The sequence below is a fragment of the Elephantulus edwardii genome, unplaced genomic scaffold (assembly GCF_000299155.1).
Source record: "Elephantulus edwardii isolate Elephantulus edwardi_28Jun2011 unplaced genomic scaffold, EleEdw1.0 scaffold00019, whole genome shotgun sequence".
Taxonomy (NCBI): Eukaryota; Metazoa; Chordata; class Mammalia; order Macroscelidea; family Macroscelididae; genus Elephantulus; species Elephantulus edwardii.
In genome coordinates, this window is record NW_006399769.1 from 16,843,417 (window position 1) to 16,853,072 (window position 9,656).

The window sequence follows — 9,656 nt, forward strand, 5'->3', positions numbered from 1 at the left end:
GTGGCTGCAGCCGTGCGCGCCCCGACCCGAGGGGGCGGCCTTGAGCCGGGGCCGCAGGCCCCGGGCGCGGGGAGGTCGGCGGGGCCCTCCAGGTCCGGGGCTGTCACCTGGCGGGCACTCACTGCCCTTTCTTCCTGTCGCTGAGTGGGAGGAAGGGGTGGTCGGGCGACATGGGGCCCACAGCAGAGGACGCAGAGTCTGTTCCCGGGCCAGACACCTCGCTGCCAGGTGGAGACCTCTCCAGACACCCTTCCTAGGGAAACCTCGGCATTCAGGCAGGGCTTACGCCTGGGCGTCCGCGACCCGGGCTCCTCGGTCTCCACACGCATTTGTGTGAATTGCTCGGGTCTAGGGTTGCAAGTTCAGATTTAGTTGTCAAACTAAGGGTTCCGAGTCGTTTTACTAGTCACGGAGCCCATAGATGGGAGGCTTGATCTGACTGAAAAGTGTCGTGGTGTGAAGTCACCTGATTCTTCGTTCCCTGGTTTTGCTGAATGTACTCCTACTGTACGTGCACAAGGAGCGCCCCTGCGCTCTCCAGGCGCGTTTGCTTGGCAGCCTCATAGCACCACTATTTTTAGGAGTTTGGCGTTTAATCATTGTAGTGTGAATTGAATTAATGGGATCCTGATTGAGAATTTTGATAGTGTTCAAAGGCGTCAAGTTTACACTCTTATAAACATTAGAAGCTTATGGGTAACCACGTCCATGGCATAGGTAAGAGTTTATGAAATATACTAAAATTGATCTTGTTTTCTGATTCGTTTGTCTTTATTTACTAGAGGTTTTTGTAAGACATTTGGTGAAATGCTAACATGAGAGCTCACTTGAAATAATAATCTTTGATAGCCATTTGAAGATGTTGGTTATATACTTCAGAGATGATGACAAACAAGAGATTTGCTAAGAAAAACTGAAAATGAAACAATATCTAATGTATTGACTGCTCATCAACTTTGTGGTTGGAATTCCCAGGTAGTTGATTCTGATTGCCGAAGCTTTGTTCAGTTTAGCCCTTTTGGGACGTGTTGAAGGTGATTGGTCCTGCCTTCATTCATCTCCCCAAGTGAAGTATTTTATATGCATTTTAAAATGTTTTATATATTAGCTGCTTTAAGATAACTTGACTTTATGACAGTCATGGTTATGAACATTGTTTTTATTTGATAACACAGTGAGAAGAAATGAAACTCTTGAGAGGAATTATAATTTGTGGAGTCAGTTTTGACTCATATGAGTGACTCTACATGGAATTTCAGAGGCTGCAAATCTTTGAGAGAGCTCTTTCAACTTTCTCCTCTAGGGGGACTGGTCGATTTGAACTGTCAACCTTTTTGTTCGCTGCCCAACACATTATGCCCTACACCACTAGGACTCCTTGTTCATAAGTAGGGTCCATCATTTTTAAAATGCTTTGTTATCCATAGATTTTTCTCTTTCTTTCAAGGGATTTCAATTCTTAATTTAATCACCATCCTTATCTAGTGACTGCCTAGAATAGTCCCTTTCTACTCATGCAAATCCAGATCTATTACTGCTTTAAAAACCCAAATAAACTTGGTAGCATTTGTGTATAGTAAGAGCAAACAGGCTGTAAATGAGTAGAGATTTCTGTAATTTTTGACTAGGGACTCTTCCCTCTGCTTTCTGGAGAAATAAAATATGGGGTCAGACTTCGTTCTGGTAGTTCAGTCATAGATAGATGTTTTGTTTTTTCAGAGAAATCCTTACTCCTTTTAGAAATTTAGGGTCCTTATAAAGCACATGCACCGTTATATTTTATTCACTTTGTAGGTTAAAAGGAATATTTAGATATTTTTAAATCTACCTAGCAAAATATTTTTTGAGGTTCTTCAGATTTTTTATTTGAGAGGAACAATCCATTATAGGGAAAATAAATGGCAAATGACAATGAGCCTGGCCTTAAGTCAAGCACTCCTAGCTAGGCATGTTTAGACATTTGTTTTTAGCTTGCATACATATGATTAACTTTAGGATAAAGTTTTTGAACATTCACCAGTGAAAACATTAAGACTCTTTCAAAATAATTATTTTTCCACATGTTGGGTGTAATTGAAAAAACTCCAACTGCCACTGAGTCTGTGTTCACTCATAGCAAGCCTGCATGGAGTACCCAAGGCTGTAAATTCTCAGCAGGAGGAGATTGTCCTTCTTTCTCTCTCAGAGCCGCTGGATTAGCAGCACAGTTCTTAGAGGTTACTCCACGAGTGCTGGTGCATGTAGTCTTCAGTTTAGGCAATTGCTAAGAGTAACTGGAATAATTAATTGTGATTTTGAAAATGCTGCCGTATAAGACATATTTTAAAAATGTCAAACCTTGATAGCAGGAGGCACATAATTTTTTTTTCTTTTATGTTAAACTGGAACAATTATTTGACATACACACAATTGTAAACAAACCATTTGACAGGCTCACAGTCAGGTGAGAAAACGCAGTAACTGCTGCAATGGGCTCAGTTGTATCAGAGATGTAGAGGATTGGAGGATGGCACAGGATAGGCCAGGATTCAGATCTGTTGTTTGTAGAATTGTTAACAACAGTCAAGGATTAAAAAAAAAAAATAAATCCAGGGGATTATAGTAGAAGTTAAAACATATTTTCTGTAATGGTCATTTATGATAGTGTGTTGTTGTGTGCCTTGGAGTTGGAATGGACTCCTAGCTGACCAACCAGCAGGTTTTCAGAGAAAGGAGACTGCTTGTCCTTATCCTGCAGAGAAGTTGTTAGAGAACCGTTTGCTTTCCGTGAATGAAATGATAGTTCAGCTTCTTAGTACTCGGCCACCAGAACTCTTCATTGGAGTGCAACTTTATAGAATGAGGGTTGTTGTTGTTTGTTTTTAACTGAGGTGGCAGCAACGAAACTTTTTTTTTCTTTTTAAAGTTTAGTAGTATACAGATTATGTGATATGTAGCCACTTTGAAACTTAAAAATGCAGGAATGCTATTTACTTTCTGGAAAATTTGGACATTTATTGTATAACTCGGGAAGGTAGTTGTGAATATAGAAAAATTGAATTTGGTTCCACATGGAGATGTTACTCTAGTAACTTTTATCTCTGTTACCCTTCCTCATCTAGAAAAATTGGCTTTCTTTACAGTGTTAAAAATAAATTACCAGAAGGGAGCACACCAAAAATATAACTGTAGTTAGGATAATACATGGTGCATTTTTAACATTTTGTTTTCATTTTAAGCATCTGTCAAGTTGTACAGCTAACCAAAAGGCTGAATGCCCCTGGTGGTTAAAATCCACCAGAGTGGCTGGCTACTCTGTGATTTCCCATTCATTCATTGCCATCAAGTTGGACCAACTCATAGCTGATGTACCAGAGGGTTTTCAGAGGCTTTAAATCGAATGGGTTGAGATTGCCTATTTTTTTTTTTCTCTCTCCTGTGGAATAGCTAGTGGATTTGAACCACTTGCTGCTGGGCTGGCAGCTCTGTTCCCTGTCCAGTCCAGTAGGCTACTAGAGTTCCCTTGTGATTTTTCAGCCTTGAAAACTTGAAAGGTCTCTAGGAGTTGGTAGCTGTGAGGGTTTTTTTAATTTGCTTGTTTTTTCTTAATATGTCAAGGTACTTTATTTTAAAAACGGCCACAACACTAACCCGTAGGCCATTCTTCCCCTGGAAAAGCCACAAATGCTTGCTCAGCAACTGGATGTGTTCTTTAGTATCATGTGTGAAAAGTGAATAAAAATGTATATAAAACAAATATTGATAGCTTTGAGTTTTTGAGATGAGGGATTTAAAGCAGTATTTCTATTGGAGGGACTGTATGTGACTTGTCTACATTGTAGAAACACCTAGAGGCATTCTTACGGTTTTTCATCAGACTTTGAAGGCAGAGACATTTCTCTATTTAGAATCTTCATGTATAATTATAGATGACTGGATAAAACCTTGAATGAAATTTAAAAAAATGATGCTAATCAAGAAAAGATGGGGTGGTTAAAAATTAAAGGTAGAGCAAGTCACTCAGTGAACTAGAAATTATTATTATTTAGTGTGTGTGTGTGCGCGCGCCTTCAAATTGGATCTGACTAGTACAGGAGAAGATTGTCTCTCCTTCTCCAGCAGAGCATCTGGTGGATTTGAACCACACCCCTCTGGGATTGCCACTAGGCCACCAGAGCTCCCTAGGAATAGAAAATTTTAAATTAGAAATGAAATTATTAGAAAAATTACAGAACAATTGGTGAAATAAGTTCAATTCTTGTTATGAGCGTTGAAAAAGATGAAATGATCTGAGTGTTGACAATGCATCTCAACTCAGCTCCGCTCCTTACCACTAAAGGACTAGAGTTTTGTAAAATGTGTTTAACTAACTACTTGCTATCTGTTTGGGGCAGATGAAAGACGAGCACCTGGAGGTGTCAAGCCATGTGCCTTCGAGTTGGCAGTGCAGCTCCCTTGTAAAGTGTGTTTGAATAACTACTTGCTACCTGTTCGGGGTAGAAGACTCTTCATAAAGTAGTTGCATTTATGGGCAAATATAATCTATGAGAAATGGATTTTAAGTCATGGAACATGATTAAGTGTCCTGTTTTCCAAGGGAGAGAAATATTTCTGATTGACTTTTGGTTTGGCCAGTATAGGAACTTGAGAATTCCTTTGCTAACCTACCAGCTTAGTAAACATAAATAAATTAGATACCTATTAATTTGTTGCGAAAATATGTAACTAATGAGAAGTGTTTCCTGAGGATCTAGTAATTGTGCCTTTGATTGTATAATGCTGCACTTGTGGGGTCAGTCATGCTTTGGCCATGTTGTTGTTAGGTCATGTCAAGTATGACTCACAGCGACCCTGTATACAACAGATCTGAACCCTGCCTATCTCACAATCTCCAACATGCTTGAGCCCATTGCTGCAGTCACTGTGTCAATCCACCAGGTTGAGGGTCGTCCTCTCTCTCTGTGTCCCCCCACCTTCAAAAACATGATGTCCATCTCCAAGGATTAGCTTCTCCTAGCAACGTGCCCAAAGTATGTGATATGAAGCTTTGTCATCTTTGTCTTGGAGGAACATTCTGGTTGCACTTTCTTCAAGATCTTTTTTTCCCCCTTCAACCTAGTATTCATTGTCCAGATTTCCAGGAAACAAAATTCGTTGCTTGTCTACTTCATTCCAACTTATCATGACCCCGTGAGTTACAGAGTTGAACTGCTTCATAGGGTTTTCGTAGCTACTATCCAGGGTTGTCATTTTGAACCCACTTGGCACTGTAGAGGAAAAACCTGGCAGTGTGCCTCTGCAAAGATTGCAGCCAGGATACACCTATAGAGCACTTCTCAGTGTCATCAGAATCATCAACTTGATGGCAGCAGGTTTGCTTTTGGTTTTTAATATTTATGGACCCAGATTGTCAGGCCTTTTCTTCCACAGCGCTGCTGGGTGGGTTTAAAATGCCAGCTTTTAGGTTGTTATTGTTGTTTTTTGTTTTTTTTATTATTATTATTAAATTTTATTAGTTTTAATGAACATTTACAGGGATTTTGGGTTTTCATTCCTTCATTGCTGCACCATTCTCTCTACCCTCCTCCCCAGTTTGTTCTTCTTCCCCTGCCATCCGAATGTCTGTTTTAATTGTCCAATTGCCACAGTGCTTGTTAAAGTCAGTTCTGATTAATCTCCTTTGTCGGTGTGTCCTTTGCCATTCCCTATCACTCTTCCCTGAGAGAGACTTCACCCTGATTCATAAGGAAAAGGGGATGGCGTATGGCGTATTCTCTTAGCTACTTCCTGCTGAAAAGGGACGCTGTGGGTTTCAGGGTGAAGATCTTCTCTCACTACTCTAAAGGGCCCCTTTGGCAGTAGGAAACACGTAGACTATTATGGAGATTGATTTTGGAGTTTAGATGCACTGTTATTAATTGTGCTTAGCCCTACATGTTCATATCCTTGAAGATGTATCGTGGGGGGGTTGCAACCTAGAAGACACAAATTTAACTAACAAGTTATAAGTACATGAGTAAAAAATTATGGAAAAGTAAAAGAAAAGATTCTTTTATTGTTTTACAAACCCTCCCCCAGGTCCCCTCCACCATGTAGCCCTCGCTCTAGACTCCTGTGATGACAGAAATACCTAGTCATATATCTCTTTTAAACAGTTTTCTCCCTCCTCTGTTTCAGTGCAGTATACATTATTGAACCCATCTTACCCAGTCTCTCCCCAACCCCAAGGACAGTCCCATTCTACAACAGTGGCATCATGTAATATTTGTCCTTTTGTGACTGGGATATTTCACTCAGCATAATGTTCTCCAGAGTCAACCATTTTGAATAATATTGCATGAGTTCCTTGTTTTTTAATGCAGCATAGTATTCCATTGTGCGAATATACCACAGCTTCTCTAGCCATTCGTTTGTTGATGGGCACTTAGGTTGTTTCCAACTCCTTGCTATTGTGAACAAAGCTGCAGTAAACGTGGGTGTGCATATATCTGCTTGGATGTCAGCTATGGTCTCTTCAGGGTATAGTCCCAGTAGTGGAATTGCTGGGTCAAATGGTATCTCTATTTGCAACGTTTTGAGAAAGCGCCATACTGCTTTCCACAGGGGTTGCACCATTTTACACTCCCACCAACAGTGAATCAGGGTTCCAGTTTCTCCACAACCTCGCCAGCATTTGTTGCTTGATGTTCTGTTAAATTTTGCTATTTTGACTGGAGTGAGATGATATCTCATAGTTGTTTTAATTTGCATCTCTCTTAGGGCTAGGGATTTTGAGCATTTCTTCATGTGCTTGTTAGCCATCTGAATGTCGTCTTCGGTGAAGTGCCTCATATCCTGTGCCCATTTTTCTATTGGATTCTTTACCTTTATCTTGTTGTGGTGCTCAAGTATTTCATAAATTCTGGATATAAGTCCCTTATCTGATATGTTATTACCGAATACTTTTTCCCAGTCAGTGGCTTCCCTTTTTACCCTATTGGAGAAGTTTTTGGATGTGCATAGGGATTTGAGTCTTAGAAGATCCCATTCATCTACGTTATCTTCTCCTGGTTGTAGGTTTTCCAGGATACTGGGAAGACTGTTTATGTTGTGGATTAGGACTTCTAGTGTTGTTCCTAGCTTTTCTGTAATGAAGTTTATAGTCCTTGGTTTTAGAGGTTGTTATTGTTATGTGCTATTGAGTCACCTGCAACTCATAGCCACCATATATACAATAGCTATGAACCTTGCCCTGTCCTGAGCCAGTCTCACTACTTTGACACACTAACCCTCACTGGCCCAGTTACTGTATCAATTCATATCATCCATGGTCTTCCTGTCCTGTGCTGTCCCTCCACCCTTCCAAGCATGATGTTCGTCTCCAAGGAATTGTGAAGATCATGGCTTGGATCAGGCTAACCTTAGTCTCTAGACTGACATCATTGTTTATTGGGTGTAAATAATTTTCATGATTCAACCCTTAAGGCATGCTGCTGCTGTTAGATGCCGTCCAGTTGATTATGACTCATTATGACCTTTTGACTAGACCTGAATCCTGTGCTATTCTGTGCTGTCCGCATCATCTCTGATACACTTGAGCCCATTGCTGTCGTCACCTTTATCAATCCACCTCGTTGGAGATCTTCTCTGTTGCCAGCCGTCCTCCTTTCCAAGCAGTGGCCCTTAACCTAGCAACATGCCCAAAATAGGTGAGCCGAAATCTTGCCATCCTTGCCTCCAAGGAAAAAATGTTACTTTTTTCCAAGACATAGTTTAGTTTTTTGGCAGTCCATCTTCAAGTTCTCTGTACCAGGAAGCCCTCACAAAAAGTAGTTATAGTGACCTTAGCAAGGTGTGGGAAACAAATGAGAGTGTGTTTGATAAGCTGTAAGCTAGCTGTCTGTAAAGACATAGTAACATGTATAAGTGTGCCAATTTGACCACTTTGTTCTTCTATATAACGTATTAGACAATAAAGTTTCTTCACCCCATAATATGGAGATAGGTTTAGTGTGGGAGAGATGCTGAATAAATTTTTAACTTTATATACTAAGAATATGTTCGTGGTAGGGATATTGAGAGTGTTAAATCCAGTATAAGTAAGTATTTGATCCAGTGTGAAACATTGGTTTAATGGTAGTTATTACTAAGATGAAACTTTGAACTTAAAATGAATTTTTAATGTACAACTTGAGAAGTCTTTTCCATTTTTAAGGTGATTTACATACACATTCATATTTCTCAGCTATCTTACTTTTAATAACTATGCACTTTAGAGACACTTGTTTATTTTCTTTTTTAAAATGTTATTAATTTTAATGAACATTTACAGAGATTTTGGATTTCCATTCATTGTTGCACTATTTTCTCTACCCCCCCTTCATTCCTCTCTTTTTTCCCCTTGAAAGTCTGTTTTAATTGTCCCATTGCCACAGTGCTTGTCAAACCATTTCTGATTAATCTCCTTTGTCAGTGTGTCCTTTGCCATTCCCTATCACTCCTCCCTCAGAGATATTTCACCCTTATTCATAAGGAAAAGGGGACGGTGTATTTTCTTAGCTACTTCCTCCTGAAAAGGGATTCTGTAGGTTTCATGGTGAAGATCTCTCATTACTCTGAAGCGCCCCTTTGGCAATAGGAAACACGTAGACTGTTGTGGAGATTGATTTTGGAATTTAGATGCACTGTTATCAATTGTGCTTAGCCATACATGTTCATATCCTTGAAGATGCATCATGGAACTGTTGCAGCCTAGAAGACACAAATTTAACCAACAATGTAAGAACATGAGGACACTTGTTTATTTTCACTTAAAAGATTCGGTGAGTCATTTTCTTAGCTTAAGAGTGGCAGTTTCCAAGTTCATTGACTTTTCAGTAGTAAATCTGCAAAACCTGACTAGTGTGTTGTAAACACAATTGCCAATGAACTTATTTATATAAAATCATAATAGAAGTGAGTCATATTTCTCCTATAGTAATTCAGAGTAGCTTTGTGTCTAGTAATTATACTTGGGCATGTTGCCAAGAGGAACCAGTCCATGGAGAAGGACATCGTACTTGGAAGGATGGAGGGTCAGTGCAGAAGAGCAAAACCCTTAGATAAGATGCATTGACACAGTGACTGTGTTAATGGAGGGAGATGTGTTGGAGATGGTGAGGTTGGCTTAAGATAGGGTAAGATTCAGGACCATTCATGGGCATAGTCAAGGTACATAACAACATCAACTTAACATTTTAATGAAAAACCTGTTTTGCGATCTTCAAACTTCTTATTACCTTCTGTGTGGGTTTGAAATAGATTTGGATTCTGTGGAGCACTAACTTTCTGACTTTTTAATCTGTTAACATTTAGCCCTTCCTTGTTATCCACTCATTAAGTGAAACTGTGGCTATTTTATTTGCTGTAGCAAATGGAGCATTATTTTTTTTTAAAGAATTCAAGACATTTCTCTGAAGGCATTTTAGAATCATCTACAAAGAAACATTTAAATATGAGCAGTTTGGATTGACCTAGTGGGTGAATGACTTTTCGTAATGAATGAGTGGATTTATGAGATATGCTGGTGGCGTAGTCTGTGGGAAACTACCCTTCTAACCCAGAGATGTCCCCGCTGCTGGCTCTATTCCACCTGTCAGTGGGAGAAAGATGGACCAGTCTCTTCTCTGCAGTTTCTAGCCTCTGAAAACCTGCTTGGG

At 39.8% G+C, this 9,656-nt stretch overlaps 1 protein-coding gene across 2 annotated transcripts in view; it reads left to right on the top strand.

The window, feature by feature from the left end:
• ATL2 (atlastin GTPase 2) overlaps window positions 1-9,656 on the top strand; it is a 73,598-nt gene that overhangs the window by 403 nt on the left and 63,539 nt on the right. The gene's annotated exons all lie outside the window — the stretch shown is intronic.